The sequence below is a fragment of the Protobothrops mucrosquamatus genome, unplaced genomic scaffold, assembly GCF_001527695.2.
Source record: "Protobothrops mucrosquamatus isolate PMUCROS unplaced genomic scaffold, P.Mucros_1.0 scaffold891, whole genome shotgun sequence".
Taxonomy (NCBI): Eukaryota; Metazoa; Chordata; class Lepidosauria; order Squamata; family Viperidae; genus Protobothrops; species Protobothrops mucrosquamatus.
Window position 1 is genome coordinate 177,211 of NW_015387145.1, and position 13,413 is coordinate 190,623.

At 42.1% G+C, this 13,413-nt stretch overlaps 1 protein-coding gene across 1 annotated transcript in view; it reads right to left on the reverse strand.

Annotated features, from left to right (window-relative positions):
• Positions 1-13,413, reverse strand: part of CD44 (CD44 molecule (Indian blood group)) — a 78,510-nt gene that overhangs the window by 39,298 nt on the left and 25,799 nt on the right. The window lies entirely within an intron of this gene.

Below are 13,413 nucleotides of genomic sequence, written 5' to 3' on the forward strand. Positions count from 1 at the left end.
AGTGTCAGCCGTGGATCCAGGAGGACACCCAAGTTGCGTGCCCTCTCTGAGGGGGCCAGAGTCTCGCCCCCTATAGTCAGCGATGGAGTCAGCTGACTATGCCGGGGCGCCGGCAACCACAGCCACTCGGTCTTGGAAGGGTTGAGTCTGAGTCTGTTCCTCCCCATCCAGACCCGTACGGCCTCCAGGCAACGGGTAAAGATAGCAAAAAGCATTACAACAAATATTTTCAATGCAATGTAATGTAATGCAATGCAATGTAATGCAAAAAGCATTACAACAAATATTTTCACAATGGCCGATTCAGAACTATTGTTTGATAAAATTATTAATTTTTTTATTTTATTTATGTATTTATGTACAGTATTTATGTATTTATGTATTTATTTATGTATGTATGCATTTATTTATTTATTTATTTGAATGAATGAACGAACGAATGAATAAAATTATTAAATCCTTGAGGTAACCAGTTTTAACCAATTCCCTGTATCAAAAGAAAAGCAATTGCTCTGACCTGGCTTTTATTTTTTTTAACAATAAAAGTCTGTATTTTATACAATGTAATTTATCTCTGCCACAAGGTGGATTGCAATGCACAAAGATGTCTTAGAAATGATCTTTTGTGCCATAATAAAGATTTCCATGTCTTCCACCAAGACTGTCAACCCATTTGACTTGCGATACTCTTTATACGGTATGTATCTTCTACTTAATTCCCATTAGCATAACATTCCATTGGTTGGAAATTACAGATTTCCATTTCTTTTGCCTATATATGAATTTAGAATTTTATACAGATTTTAGGCATAAACCAATCATAGTATGTGATAGAAATTGATTCCAGCAGTGACTCTACATATCACTGCTATATAATAAAATTACATCATGTCAAATATGTCATGTCACCCCCAAACCAACAGCATCAGCATGGGCCCCAACAAGTACACTCATAAGCTAGGCACTTTCAAATTTTTTCCTCCAATGTGAAATATGTCATTATCAACTAGCAATATCCCACACTAGAGATTCTACACGGAAGAAATACGACAAACTTTTCACAAAAGAATTAATAACACGTTTGACATCAGGAGTCAAAACAAGGACAAAGTCATATCAGAGTATTTCAATTTTCCTCAATACTCCATAGCAGAAAAAAATCAGAAAACTATTGTGAGAAACTGTTGCACTTACATACATCAAAATGTTTCAGGCAATCTCAGATCTCAACAAGCAGTAGGTACATAATCAGTGGATTTCTTTCTTTCAGTGAGTTTTACTTGCTTTTAGACCCAAATAAATTATTACTTCAGTTCCATAATATTTCTCTTTGAGACACAGCAAGCCACTGTACTAAGCAAAAAGCTGTGGTGCCTAAAGCCGAGGCACATGTAATCTGAAGTAATCCCAGAATAGCTGATTTACACAGTAACAAAAATATGAAGTGGAATTAGGTTTTAATCTGGCAAGCACTGTTATTTGTTTCTGACACAGTTAATGAATTTTAAGATATTTATTGTAACTTGCTTATTTATTTGATTTTACTGTTAGCTACCATGAACATCCTTTTAATAGGTCAGATATAAATACATGGATTTTAGGTATTGCCAAAAAGTGATGAGGAACTCTATGTAGCTGAATGAGTAACTGGCAAAGGTGGAACAAGGCATTCAATCTATTCCTAAGCTAAAAGAAAAACGAACATTTGTCCCACATAACTATTATAATGGCCTGGTGGAAAAAGGACTAATTACTCCAACCCTTCTCTACAAACTACTAAGTAAAAAAGCAAACAAAAAAAAGTCTGACCTTTACTCAGTTACAAGACATTTGCATACTGTCCTTTGAAGATAAATTTCCCTGCCTCTGTAGTAACAAGGACATGCTTAGCAGACTAGTATTTTTGTGTACTTTGCTATGGAATTTGTCACTAATCATTGCTGTAGGGTTAGATATAAATTGATCATTCTTTTCAAATTAATATTCCATATTCTTTCATTTTGAAAACTGTTGTTTTCATTAGGAATAAGCCCAAAACAAGATTGCTTGTTTAGCACTACAGCCAAATGGTGGAGGCTCTCTGGCTTATTAAGCTGTTCCATTAACAGTAAAAGCAATTAAACCCTAACAAATTTGGCTTATTAGTATGACATCCAACCAGATCACTCTGTGAAACAAAGAGAAGAGAGGTACAGCATGTGATAAAATAATTAAAAATCTTATTGCCAGTTTCTTTTTCAGGTCTTGCATGAAATTAGTTCTTTTCCATAATATTGGTTCTTTAATATAAGTACATAAAAATTTCAAAGTTCATCAGCTAAATACATTTTTTTAAGATCTGTATTTCTACCTTTTTAAAGATCTGTATTTCTACCTTTTATTTCCATAAAATGACAATTGTTGTTACTATTACTAGGGAAAATATATTCACATTACTGTGAACCTTTTTCTTCCCAGTATCTCAAGATCAGGAAGGCTAGATCTGAGTGGCAGAACAAAAACTTTGAAACAGAAGAATCCAGATTGATCCCCAAGCATGGACAGACAATCATTAATAATGTCCATAATATTGCATCAGGAGTAATGTGATCTAGTAAAAGACACGACCTTATTTACTCATGTTCTTAAAAAAAATCACTGGAAAAGCACAATGGATTTATAAATAGAATATGATACATTTGGAATCTTCCCAAATAAAATTCTGTGAATTAGATTAAATGATTGCCAGCTTGAAGCATCAAATATTGTTACCAACTGATATTATACTGCACTGTTTAAGGAAGTTTTTCTTCCTATTGTCATTCAGATAGGCAGTTAACTTTATTAGGGAATCACTGCAGTATACTGCACTGTAAAGTATACAACGTACAGTGTAGTATACTACAGTGATTCCCTAATAAAGTTAACTGCTTATCTGAATGACAACAGGAAGAAAAACTTCCTTAAACTGAATTTACGCAAAAGATTTTGTACTATAGAGCAATGGAAGTCTTATAAATTCCAATGAAGCACTCTGCAGAATTACTATACTTGGACTTGAATTTACTATTTCTGCCAACAGAAATTAATTTGTAGATACACAATTCTTCAAAGAGTCTTTCAGCAGTTTTTGTAGAAATAAAACCAAGTTAATCTACGTTTTAACTTGATTTTATCTCATACTGTAAACTGCCTAGAGACTTCAACAATCCACAGTATACAAATCCAAGTAAATGAATGAATACGTCTGACAGAATAATCAAATTAGCTAGTGGGGATCTGACTAAGACATATGATTTTCATAATACAGAATCACTACAGTGTATTAAAATGTACAGAACGTTGCTCACATGTATACCAGAAAAGCAACTACCTTTATAGAACTAAAAAACAAAAATGTATTTCAAATTGATTTGTGAAGACTGCAAGCCATTTTAAGAAGGGTTGAAGGATGAAGATGGTAAAGCTTAAAAAAACAACAGTCTACAATTGATTATGGAGGAATTTCAGAAATAGGGTTGGAAACAATCCAAGCAATAATTCAAACTGCCTGTTCTCCTCTGTGTATTCAAAACAAAAACTGCAAAACAATTGTTGAAGGAAAAGTCTTCATCCTGGTTCATCCAAGCCGGGGATAAATAAACAACATGGTGACTGCTTTAGAAAGAAGGTTGCAGTTTATTGAAGAGCCAGACATAAAGCAGAGAGGAGACAAAAAAGAAAAAGGGCTGAGTACATGTGGAGTAGGTTTTTATACCCTCTGAAAGCCTTTTGTTTGGAAGTTTCCTATTCCTGTGGCATGAACTTTGAAGCTATTTCCTGTGTCACGTATTCTGACCTGAGTTTAGGTGTGCCTCTCTGGTATTCTTGATGGTGATGGGTTAGTCCTATTAAGTCCCATCTCAGGTGAGGTATGCAGATTTTAGGTCTTTGTCTTCTTGATCTCCTAGCTGGGGCCTTTCTGATGGTTTTCATCTGCATTTGTACAGAGCTGTCTTCTGCTTGAGACAGACAGATTTGGGGGCAGGGTTGGCTTCTGCTTTTAAAATCCTTTTTGAGGAAATATATTTTTCTGTCCTTTTAATATTTCCTTCTCTGGGGAGCTGACTTCCCTTACAATTTAAGTACACTTTTAATGTTATACCTTGCAATGACCTCCATTCTGTACTGTTGATAAAGAAGAATCTGCAATATATGTTGATTCTTTCTCTCAACTGCCTCATTTATATAGTAACCCTGGTAACAACAGCTCTATTGAAGGGGCGTTGTCTTACCTGAATGCCTTTTCTCAGCACGGAGATGGAGAATCCACCAATGGGATTTCTCTGTCTGCCTGCTCTTGAGACCAAGTAGCCAAACTTGACACGCCCCCTGTTGCTAGGAGATCCAGTCTTGACGAGGGCGAAAGTGGCTGATACTAGGACGACATGTTGGCTCTCTAACCCCTAATACCAGCCTAACTGACCTTAAGGGTGGGTGTGGATTCTCCATCTCCGTGCTGAGAAAAGGCATTCAGGTAAGACAACGCTCCTTCTCCAGCACAGGAGATGGAGAATCTACCAATGGGACATACCAAAGCCTCACTGTCCCAGTGGGTGGGAAACAGATAAGGTCGGCTCTACGTCCCCAGAGACCACTTGCTGGAGGACCCTCCAACCAAAGGAGGCGTCCGCTGAAGCGAAGCGGTCAATCCTATAATGGCGTACAAAAGGGGAGGGCAAAGACCATGTCGCAGCCCTGCAAATCTCCTCGATGGATGCCTGAGTGGCCCATGCCGCAGATGTCGCAGCGCTGCGAGTGGAGTGGGTTCTGATATGACTCGGAGCTGACAGGGAAGAAGACTGGTACGCCTCCGCGATACAAGCCCTGATCCACCTGCCTATGATGGAAGCGGACACCTTCTGCCCCAAGGAAGCCGGGAGGAAGGAAATAAAGAGGGCCATAGGAGGGTGGTTTGGACAAAAAAGGACGCGCAAGTGGCCGTTTTAATTGCCCACGCGGCCGATTGATGGGTCTTTCGGAAAGTTAAGTCCCATTTTCTATCCTCTGCTTTGAGTGCCCAGCCATGTGTCCGCGGTCTGGGACATGAGAGGGGTCCAGGCTTCATCCACCTTTGGTACCTCCAGGGCCTCAGTTAGGTCTGTAGAGGTGCTAAATATCGTTTTGTCTGTTGCACCTACGGAGGGGAAAGATGATGGGGAAACCCATTGCTTCTTAACCCCTTTAAGAAAAATAGAAGGACAGGGAACATGGTGCTGGGCTGCCACGGTTTCGAAGAAAACCGGGTTCGGGCTGGCCTCGGATGTGGATTGCGGCTGAGGGAACTGATCGGACCCTATATTGGCCATCGTGGTGGCTTTGCGAAGGGAAGGAATAAGGCCGGATTGAAAAGGCCTCCAGACAGGGAGGGGTCTGGGGGAAGCTCTTCCTCCTCTGACAAGTTGAAATCCGGCTGATCACCTCCTGTCGGGGGCGAGTAGCCATTAATTGAGGAATGGGCGGGAGAGTGGGTTCCTGATATAGGGGAATCCCTGCTGGGGATACATAAGGCGGAATAACAGAGGTAGAAGCCTCCTGTCCAGGCAGTTGATAAGACCATGCCGCAAGTGCCCGGTCTACAACCTTAGAAAGCAGGGCTTCAAGGTGGCCATCGGAAAAAATGTCTCTGAGTTCTGGCTCCCTGAGTCCAGCCGCCGTTGGGGTGAAGGTGGCCTCAGGGACTGAGCACGAGGATTCCTGTCCTCGAACTGTGGGCGGGCTGGCAGCTGTGTTCTGAGCTGTAACTGGAGGGGAACAATGCGTGGTGGCAGCATCCGCCAAGGCCCACATGCCCTGAGCCAAGGTCGAGGGACCTAGAGGGAGGTCAAAAACTGGGGCCGCCAAATGATCCGTCTCTATTCTGTCCTGCCTCTGTGCTCTGGAGAACTCCTTCTCCAGAGCCTGGTGCCTATGGCTGGCTTGCTTCTCCGCCAACTTGGAAGGTTTTTTCAGGGTGGCCTTAGCCTTGTTCTTGAGCTTGCCCACTGCCTCCTGTCTGCAGGTTTTGTGCTGGCCGTAACTTGAGGACGGGGAGGCGGTGCTCATGGGATGAGGTACCGTTGAATCCTCCATCCTGGGTCGAGCTATCTCAAGGAACATGAGAGGGAGCTCTGGCAGGCAAGCAGTTGGCGGGAAGAGTAATTGGAGCAAGTAATGTGAACTGCTCCCCTGACCACCTGACCAGGTAATAAGTCTCTCTGTGCTTAGGTCATGGCGGTGAGGACAAGGCCGAAGGCACGGTTGGGACCCGCTATGGACTCTGCCCGGAGGCCTTAGGTGGTCAGACAAGGTGCACCAGAAAGCCCAATGAAGGATGCAGAGAGCCTGAATTGAAGGCCTGGCAGAGGAGCTATTGAAAGAAGGCTCACTCATGAGCTCAAAATGGCGGCCTAGAATCAAGGATGGCGGCCTGAGTAAATTGTGGCTGGTATGGCCTAGCACCCCTCTACTCCAGTTAAAGACTGCAGCAAAACTGAAAAGATTGATTACTAGTAGTCCTAAGAAACCAATCCACAGAGGGAGAGAAGGAAAGGTGCAGTTACAAGGAGACCGCCAGTAAGGAGAGTGAATGATCGGCTGCAAAAGGACAGCCGCGTGGCGTGGTCAAAATGGCGGCCGCTCCAAATGCTTCGAGGGGTCCCTGGAGCGATCCGAAGCTCCGTGGTGGAGCCGGGAGCCCTTCTGCTGACCCCGCTGACTGAAAATTAAAAGGCAGGAGGGTCTGGAGAGGAACCCCCTTTAAGGGAGAAATGGCTCATTTTTAATTGTCAGAGGCTTCGGCAGCACCCAAAATGGCAGCCGCGACTTGCCGGCCGTTGGGGAAGCTGCCTGAAGCCTCGTGGGGTCATTTGCACAAGGCTGTGTAGAACCGCTGGAAGGGTCGAGGCAGCAGCAGCAGTCTCACGAGAGTGAGGGGGGAAGGAAGGAATAACACCCAGAGCCTGGGGAAGGAAAAAACGGAGCAGTCACCCCCCCCAAGCCTCAGATCATCCGATCTGAGGCAGCGCTGATCCCAGCGCTCCTGGAAGATAGTTGGGGTGTGAGGAGAGGATCAAAGAATCCACCAACCTTATGAAATTTAAGGGGAAGAGGAGAATCCAACAATGGAAGTCTGACTGCTATCTAAATAATCAGAGACTGTTGAAATCAGAGAGCCAAACCTGACACGTCTTCAAGAGCTTGAGACCAAGTCAAGACTGGATCTCCTAGCAACAAGGGGCGTGTCAAGTTTGGCTACTTGGTCTCAAGAGCAGGCTGACAGAGAAAACCCATTGGTGGATTCTCCATCTCCTATGCTGTAGAATACGGTATGCTTAACAGGCAATTCTAAAGTACTGATTCTATCCCATTTACACTGAGATCAAAACTAGGCCTCAATTTTTTTAGTCTGCTCTTCACAGAATTGGCAAGCACTGACAGAGTAGTTACTCCCTGACACCATGTGATGTTCCAGAACTGAAAGCCAATATTGTTTAATAATGGCTCCTAAGAAAGGGCAACACTTGCATAACTTTCATAATTGTCCTAATCATTAATCTCACCCAGAGCATGAGATTTTAGTGAGTCAATGTGAAGTCATGAAATGCCCCTGAGCATGTTTAAATTTTAATGATCATAGAAATGTTTAACCCACCAGTACAAGCCACCTTTCTTTTCCTGTCTTTGGTTCCTTATTCTCTCTGCAATAGGTTTTAAAGACAACTGTCTGTAACACTATTTTTTTTTTCAAATTTTATTAAATGTACATTTAAAAACAGAAGTGGGCATGATTCAACTTCCCTGGCTACAACACTGCTATTAGTATTACCTTATGTTACAGAAAAACAGAAACTTAAAATACATTCTATAACAGGACAGAGTATAACAAACTGTACATATAACATCTGTAAATTTTTTGGTAAACCATCTTTCAGTCGTCAACGTTGTATTTACATATCTTTCAGTTGTGTCCTAATATAGGTGTTAGTAAGAAGTCCTTATGATATCAACTGTCTGTAACATTATTGTGGGTGAGTTGACTAGAAATAAACAGTGGAGAATAAAATAAACTAAGTGCAGTTTCCTGCCATTGCTATTACCGTATTTATCGGCGTATAACACGCACAGGTGTATAACACGCACCTTCATTTTAAGAGGGAAATTTCAGGAAAAAAACTTAAATTTCAAATAAAGAACTTTGAAGCAAAATAAGGGTAGCTCAGAACTTTTTTTTATTAATATTATTACCACTTTCTTTCCTCTCTTTCTCTCTTTCCTCTCTCTCTTTCTCTCTCTCTCTTTCTCTTTCCCTCTCTCTTTCCTCTCTTCTCTTTCTCTTTCCTCTCTTTCTCTTCCTTTCCTCTCTTTCCTTTCTTTCCTCTCCTCTTTCTCTTTCCTCTAACTTTCTCTCTTTCCTCTCTTTCTCCTCTTTTCTTCTCTTTCTCTTTCCTCTCTTTCCTCTCTCTCTTTCTCTCTCTCTCTTTCTCTTTCCCTCTCTTTCCTCTCTTCTCTTTCTCTTTCCTCTCTTTCTCTTCCTTTCCTCTCTTCTCTTTCTCTTTCCTCTCTTTCCTCTAACTTTCTCTCTTTCTCCTCTTTTCTTCTCTTTCTCTTTCCTCTCTTTCCTCTTTCTCTCTTTCCTTTCTTTCTCTCTTTCTTTCCTCTTTCTCTTTCCCTCTTTCTTTCTCTTCCTTTCCTCTCTTTCCTTTCTTTCCTCTCCTCTTTCTTTCCTCTAACTTTCTCTCTTTCCTCTCTTTCTCCTCTTTTCTTCTCTTTCTCTTTCCTCTCTTTCCTCTTTCTTTCCTCTTTCTCTTTCCCTCTTTCCTCTCTTTCTCTTTCCTCTATTTCTCTTCTCTTTCTCTTTCCTCTTTCTCTTTTTCTCTTTTTCTCTTTTTCTTTTTTCCTCTTTCTCTTCTCTTCCTCTCTTTCCTCTAACTTTCTCTCTCTCTTTCCCCTCTTTCTCTTTCCTCTTTCTCTTTCCACTTTTTCTCTTTCCCTCTCTCCTCTCTTTCTCTTTTCTTTGTCAAGCCCACAGGGCTTGCCACTCACGGGTGAGGGTTGGGGGACCGCTAGCCGACTGCTGCTGCCGCCGCCGCTGCCGCCGCAGCCATCCAGCCCGTTGCCATTGCAGCCGAGCAGCTTGTTCCTGCTGCCGTCGCAGCCGCCCAGCTCGTTCCCGGCGTCGCCCCGGCCTGCGGAGCTCCGTTCCCTGCAGCGCTGCCTGGCGTGCCCGGGACGGGAAACCCTGAGCCGCTGTAGCCAGGCGTGAGGGGGAACGCCAGAAGCCTCGCGCAAGGGGGGGAGGCCTGGCGACGCTGCACCCTGCCGGGCGCTCACCTACAGGGCTGGAGGGGCCGAGGCTGCCAGGGAGAAACAGCCACGTGCCGGCAATCAGCCGGAACTGCTGGAGCCGGCCGGGGAAAGCCGCGGCCGGACGGAGAACCGCCAAGGATTGATTGACTTCCGGGAGGGGTGGGTCCCAACTGCCGGGCTTATTATCTTATATCGGCATATAACACGCACACATCATTTGCCCCCTATTTTCAGGGGGGAAAAGTGCGTGTTATACACCAATAAATACGGTACTTAATCACTAATGCTGATCAACGACACACATTTTACAAAGTCTCACACTCTTGTCATGCATTCTGACCCAAGGTTGCACTCACATGGTGTCTTTGCCCTGATCCTCCATGTTCCAGCTACTTTACTTCTCTCCTCTATTCATCAAAATTCTAAGTGTTTAGGCATACTTTGTGAGCTATAGTTATTCTGAAGGATACAATCTAGGTTGGTCACTGGACCACGGGTTTAGTCTTCCGAGGGCTCCAGCACGAATCCAAAAGCTTGGAAGATTAAACCTTTGGTCCCGGTGACCAACCCAGATTGAATCCTGCAGCATTATCTTGGGACACATATATTTACCTTCATTCATGTAGTTGTTCTCCCCCATAAATTGGGGTTTTCTCCAATCTCACACTGACATAATTTTTTATCAACAAAGTTCTATGCTCAGCTTTAATATGCATATTTATAAACATTTATACTTCTATACCCGTACTATATGCACACATACTCTGCACCATATATGTATGCAGTACACTTCCTGATAGTTACATTTGTTCTAGGCAATGATACATACTGATTGATAGCTAGACTTTCCATCCTTCAAGTCTTCTAAATGCAGTTTGAACGAAGTAGAGTTTGAGTATGTTGCTTTCACTATTTAACTAGAACATTAAGATACATTACATTTTCCATCATGAATCTATATTGCTCAGAAAGAAATCATAATCAACTAGAGCTTGCTTTTCCAACCAACTGATAAGCAGACTGCACTCAACTAGTCAGTGCTCAAATGCCAGTCAGTAAGGATCAGGATCAGATTCCAATCCTCCCTCAACAATGGAAGCTTTTTTCAGCCAGCCACTATCTCAGTCCAGCCAAACTCACATGATTGTTGGTTGTGGAGAAAAAAGGGGGGAGAGGGGTAGGAAGCACCATATGCAAGCGTGCCATCTCCCCATCTTAGCAGGATACCAAAAATTGAGAGGCTAGGCTAGCTATGCTATGACTCATTACCAGCATTTTTGCACTTTGAAGTTACCTTTGAAATTTGAAACCTCAAAACTCCAGCAGGAAGATGCTGGGTGGGTGTTATCACTCCAAGTGTCAGTTTCTTTTAATCAGCAGGATCTTATTTCAATTTAATGTTGCAATTTCATCCTTGTGCAGAAGAACTCTTAAACATTTCATTATTAGATGATGCTTCACCCTTCCATTTTTTTTTAACGCCTGCAAAACAATTTCTGGGCATCTCAATAGTAGTAAAACCTCCTTTGTGCATGGGTGGGATGCTTGAGATTACAGAAGTATAAACATGAAAAACCCTGAATTAGTGTAGTTTACAGAAAAGATAAAACAGATCTAGTTTTATTCCTTCAAGCATTTATTTAGGAAATAATCACACGGTTTTCAGAGACTATAAAGGCAAAGGTAGCAGCTACATCCAAACCAAACACAATCCAAACCAAACACAATCATGCAGAACTAATCATTCACAGTTGCTAGAAGAACTGTTCCATAAAGTTAGGGTTGAATGTTAGTAATAATGGTGGATATACCTTTGCTGTTTAAGTATTTATCTGCAGGTTTCACACAGGCAGGGTACTAGTTGATGTTTTAAAACTGAAAACGGGTATCATATAATTTGAAGATTGAGAGGCCAGGCAAAATTTCTGCACCAAAAATGAGTTTGAAAAAATAGTGCTTTGCTTCAGGGAAAAAAAGCAATGTGAACTGGTATTTAAACATGAACAACTGCAGTTTGTTGTCAAGGAGACCAGGAAGTGCTCATCTACTTGGGATTTTCCTTTCTGGTTTGTGTGGTTAAAAACAGAGTAGCTGAGAAAGTGACAGGATGTAGGAAATCAAGCTCGGCTTTTTCACTGTATAGAACAGCCTTCTAAGCTTGGTGTCCCCCAGTTGTGTTAGGATTACATCTCTCATACTACTACTATTGTGTCAGTATGGGAACTATTGTCGTAAGACATCTTGAAGAAATGAGAACATAATTTAATTTATCAGGAATTCACATTTAAGTTGCAGTGCCACATTTTTCCCCCCGATTTTGAACAGAAGCAGACATTTCATCAATGAAGAGCACATAAAAGTTTACTTACTGTTCTATATTACCAAGGAAAGACTGCATTAACCTTCATTTGACTTGGATACATTATTGTATTTTTATAGAACACTATGGATACAGAAGCATTCCAGTTCTATATTTTTGGAAATGGCTTTCATAGATTATTTTAATAATATACTAAATCAAGAGTACTTGTGAATTACAGATAATCATCGCTTAGCAACCGTTCAAAATTACAATGGAACCCCCCCAAAAGTTACTTAATAAACCAGTTGCAGAGTTCCAACAGGGACACCCCCCCCAAAGTCTCATAACTGCATTTTGGGTACTTGGCAACCAGCTCACCTTTCTAGCTGGTACCAGTGTTTCACAGTCACGTGACCCAGTGTACCATTTTTTTTTTTTGCTGGAAACTAGGCTTTGGACTAGGCTTTTCTTGGGAAATCAAATTGCTTTGTACACTGCAGTCCTATAATCAATGACTTTGTGGTAAGAGCTACTCAGTCTAATGGGATTTATTTCTGAATAGATCTGCAAAGTACAGCACTGTTAAGGAATTTGTGTGTGAGTTTTCTACAAATATGAAAAAACACAATATAGGAAGACACTGTTTAACTCAAATAGCAAAATCCCTTCAAGATTACTCAAGACTACTACTGCTGTATCAGCCTCCTTGCTATGTAGCAACCTCTGTGCCTAAGCTCCATAAGTAGACTGGCATTGATGTTTCCCAGGCTTATGATCCTGTGAAACTTCAGTTTCCTTTTTCTGGGACTGCAGTCTGGGATAGCTCAGGAATTCATGGGGCCATCCCAGGTCATCCAGGGCCAGGCAAAGGACAGTGGTTGCCATAAAGGTCTCTGATTCTATCTCCCCCTGTAAAGAGGCAGGATCCATTTGACTGATCTGCCCCAGGAGACTAATGGATCCCAAGGAGCTCCAGAAGGAGCCTGTGGTTGTCCCTCATGATCTGTGTCATGGTGGATTTAGATTTGGAATCACAAAAGGGGACCAATGATGAGTATCCAGCTGGCCCCACAGGCAGCTTCAGAAATGCAGATAAATTATGAACAGTTAGCTCCAGCGCCACCAGATGGATTGCTGTCTGAGTAGGGAAAAGAGGTAAGGCAAAAGAACGAATAGCAAAGACAGCTGCCATCACGGTCTGAAGTTGAGTGTGCGGAATTAATACTCCTCTCAAGACAACAGCTTGGCAGGCTGCAAACAGAGTAAATCAAAGGTGCTCTGTGAGACTGCTTCCAATTAAAGGAGTCTCACCCTACTAAATGAGCTACACTGTAGCTGATTCTATTAAACTGGAGCAGCTAACACAAAACTCTCATTGAGGAGTCACACATTCCCCTCCCCCACTACCTCTCTGCCCTCATTGCATTCACAGATCTGGTGTCCCTGCTTAAGGAGAGCCGAGCTTTCCTGTGTAAGAGGGAGCTGGAGGCTTACTTACAGGGTCATGCAGAGGAAAGTGCAAGGCATCTGATGGATTTGCTTTAACTTAGATGTAGAATAGCCTTAGAATAGGTCATTTATTTATTTATTTTATTTATTTATTTAATTAATTTTTATCCCGCCCTTCTCCTTACGGACTCAGGGCGGCTGACAGCCTTATAAAACAGATACAACAATAAAATACCCAGTTTAAAACCTAATTAAAAAGAAATATTTACTGTGGCCTATGTCAATTAAAATTTCTCTTAAAACCCCACTAAAAATTCCCCTAGGCCAATCCCGCTTGTTGGAAGAGCCATGTCTTT